General features: G+C 39.4%; 1 long non-coding RNA gene across 2 annotated transcripts; it reads right to left on the bottom strand.

The window, feature by feature from the left end:
• Positions 1 to 2,477: 2,477 nt before the first annotated feature.
• LOC140989068 (uncharacterized) lies at positions 2,478 to 4,017 on the bottom strand. Of its 2 annotated transcripts, XR_012177417.1 has the most exons (4): positions 3,581 to 4,017; positions 3,393 to 3,505; positions 3,225 to 3,312; positions 2,478 to 3,129 (listed from the first exon to the last, which is right to left on the bottom strand). It is a non-coding gene; the product is annotated as an uncharacterized lncRNA (long non-coding RNA). The 2 variants fall into 2 exon arrangements; XR_012177416.1 differs by having other exon boundaries at positions 3,393 to 4,017.

Raw genomic sequence — 4,017 nt, 5'->3', positions numbered from 1 at the left:
TGCAGATGAGCGATACTGGGATCCTCCAACTTTCGAGTTGCGCCACAACCCGGTTAGACGTGAAAGAAGAAGAGTTGGTAGATACAGAACAAATTGAATTAGAAATGAGATGGACATACCGGGTTTAAGAGAGACACAACAACGCTGAAGCCTTTTTTTTAATTTGTATTAACGTCTGATATGTAAGCAACTTATTTGTTAAAAAAAAATAGAGTTGAAAAAACTTTCGTCTTATTCAGCGCATAGGCGTACAACTTCGTTTTTTTTTTTGAAAATATCTTAGCGCCGCAGCGCTAATACCTAAGCTCCTCGGCATCAGAAGTGCGCAAATCTGGCGCCGAGGCACTAATGTTTAAGCGCCTCGGCACTTGTCTCCCGAGGTGATAGCGCCGCGGCGCTAGATCACATCTATAAAAAAAAATTTCCTTTACCCACACTCATTCCTCCTCCATAACATCACCAAATCCTCCCACTTTCTCCTCCCACTAAAAAGCAATCGACTTCCACAAGTCGCCCCCGGTCGAAGTGCAATACAATTTCGGTTCTAACAAAAAGTAACATTATTCGTGTTATGAATCATTCATCAATTTCATGTCAAATTTTGAATTAACAATGTTATAGAGTTTGTGCATATAACGTGTTCGATATAATGCTTCAATTAGGTAGTTGCTATTAATAGGTAGATTTTTGCCTTGTACGTACTAAGGCGATTTATGTGTTTGCTATGTTTTCGTTGGTGACAAGTTCTAGGTTATTAGCGCGATTTCAAACATGCCGCCGAGGAAGAAAAGCAAGCAAGTTCAGTCTGGGGATGGTCAGTTGTCTCACGCTGGTTTGATAGACGGTGTTTTTGGGATACAGTTGCAGCTGAAAATTATACTAAATTACAAGAGAAAAACATGCAGCGAGAAATAGGGATGGATCAGAGCGTCTAGGGTTGTGATACATTAAATCTGGCTCAGCATTTGCATTGGGCTGAGTTCGTGAAGCCACCACCAGATGTTGTGATGTCACTTGTCTGGGAATTCTACGCTAACTTGATGGTTAGGCATGAGGACTATCACATGAGAATAAGGGGGCAGATGGTTGCCTTTGACAGGAGGACTATTAACTAGTTGTACTCGATGCCTGACTATGAAAACGACGATTACACGAGATTTATGAGACAGCCCTATCCCTATGAGACGGTTATCAACACACTTTGTGACCCGGGCACGATTTGGAAGCTAAATAATCAGCGAGCTCCGGTCACATTTCCTGCTACATGCATGATTAGGGAGACATATAACTTGTACCATTTTGTCGCAGCACGGTTGATGTCATCTGGGCATGTTTCTGATGTCACAAAAATGAAAGCAGCATTGATGTATTGCATCATCATCGGGAAGAAAGTGGATGCATGTCGGGTGATTATGAATTCGATTCTGCAGGCTGCACGGGGCACATCCACAGTTAGCATGCCCCATTCTTCGACCATCACGGAGCTCTGCTGCCTAGATGGGGTTATATGGGATGATAGTGAGCCAGTCTTGCACAAGAAAGGCGATATTTTAATTTATGGGAAGCTCCCAAGAGATAAAAGACGGAGGCAGACTGAGAGTGTTCCGGGCGAGGCTTCAGGGAGTGGAGCACAGCCACAGCCCGCCAGACAGGCACGACACGCAGGACAGGCACGTGCAGAGAGGGGCAGACCGCACACCAGAGTCTTGATGACCTAGAGCGCATGATGAGGAGACAGTGGCAGATGAAACGCGAGCAGTTTGATTGCGTGCATGATTTTAATCGTGTGCTTGCACAGCGTTTTCCTGCGACTAGCGCCTCCGACGAGCCATTTCTAACCCTCCCAGCATTTTCACATCGACCCGTCGAGGATGATTTTGAGTATGATGAGGATGAGGAGGTTGAGCTGTCAGGCTAGGACAGCGAGTCCTGATGCCTCTTCTGATTTGGCATCTTACCCTTTTGTTTCTGTAATTTATTGTTTTGCAATGTCAAAATCTTCAAACATTTGTAATTTCAAACATTCGTTTAAAGTTTGTTATGAAATAATATTATGGATCACGTGTTTTTTATGACACGATGAGTTGAGGTGTAAGTTTTTATTATTGAATTTCGTTATGGTTTAACTATGTTTCTTTGTTGTGCTATATCTCAATCAATGGAAACAACTTGAATAGATAATACAATTTAGACTATGCAACAATGCAAACTGTACAACAATAGAAATTATATAGTTACAATTAAATAGAAGAAACATCGTCATAATTAAAATGATACAAATGGCTCCCTGTTCCACAATCAGGTGGATTGAGTCTTCTTGTCCCTCCACGCAATCCTACATCTTCAGGATTTTTCTCATTTGAGTAACCTGGATAAGTGATAGGTGAAATAACATTCCTCTGTGGTCGAGTGTCATGCACAATATGCTGAGGTCCAACATTAAGCAAATTCGTAAAACTTTGTGTGTTCGAGAGTCTGAAAATCCAGCTGACCAAACGAACGAAAGTCAGCAAACCATGAATCACTGAAAAAACCTGGTTGAGTAGTAGAGGTTCCTGCAATATTCAATTCAGTTGACGTAATAATAGTAGAGGCTCCTGCAAATCCACTTGGTTGCCTAACCATGTCACTTCTCTACCCGAATGATGACTGATGCGAAATAGGAGAAGGCGTACTGAAATTTTGTTGAACATTAAATTGTCCAACAAAAGTATTGTACGGATGTGGTTGAAAACCAACGACAGTAACTGCAGGTGATATGGTGCACACATTTATTCGATTATACCATTGGAAGTAGTATTCGTCAGTTTGCATCGATCGCCCGTGTCGCACCCCTTTAGAAACATATCTCAGCCTATTATTTCACAACTCAATTGAATTTCTATGATAATCTCTCCAATCGGTGTTTCGATGTCCTATTTTCGTAATATTATGCATATCGTAATTGTCGACGGCAGACCCTAGAATTGATTGTCGTCTTCGAAATTGTCGCATTTCCCGATTAGGAAGATGCATCTCCACGATATCAAAGCATATAAGGGGACAAACACATCGCCATATTTTGTTGTCGTATGAATCAATAATCGTCTTCACATCTATGTCATTATTCTAGTAAACGATCCAATTAAACTGTAAAAAATAAAAATGTTAAAATTAAATATTCATTTAATCAAAACAAAATAGTCTTCATTTAATCACTATTAAATATTAAAATTTTATAATACCACATTATTATTCATACGATCTAGAGAATCCCTTATAATTCTTACAGCATGTGTTAGCGAATGTGTGTAACTAAATCTAGATTTCCACCTACAATTATAAAAAAAAATAGATATCAAGAAAATATACAAGATATATATGATATTACCACAATAATTTTTAAATATTACCGTGCACCATATGGAAAAACTGGAATAAAAGCATCCGGATCAACGGGAGATACAACTAATGTTAACCCATCTCGATCGGGGTTAACACATTTAATCCTGCTCCATGCCCATATCTTCTTATAATAATAAAAATAGTTCAACAAATTTAAAAAAAATTGTGTTAAATAATCACATCACATTAATGATACCTACAAGATATATAAAGGTCCAGCCATTGTAGTCTTCTCTATACGTGACGCGTTACACAACTCATGGTATAGAAATGCTAAAACTGCACTACCCCAACTATAAGAGTTCACATTATCAATATCTCGTAGCAGTTACAAAAATATTAGTCTAGCAGACCCTCCTTGATAGTCAGGGAACATTATTCCTCCAATAATCATTAACGCAACACAACGGGCAAATTTCACAACATCTACTTCTGAAGTATCATCATTAACAAGGTTAGACATGCAATGATCGCGTAGTGCAGTCATAGACAGATGACCACCTTTCAAATGTTTTGATGCTGGCAAAAATCCCAACATATCCAAACATATGTGTTGTCATTCCTCAACTTTATGTGACACATCTACTCCAGTTACTGCATCACCATCAATTGTTAGACCTCAAATTATTGAAA

Source organism: Primulina huaijiensis, chromosome 11, assembly GCF_012295235.1.
Source record: "Primulina huaijiensis isolate GDHJ02 chromosome 11, ASM1229523v2, whole genome shotgun sequence".
Lineage (NCBI taxonomy): Eukaryota > Viridiplantae > Streptophyta > Magnoliopsida > Lamiales > Gesneriaceae > Primulina > Primulina huaijiensis.
The sequence above is the reverse complement of the archived record's forward strand: the minus strand, read 5'-3'. Positions and strand labels throughout refer to the sequence as shown.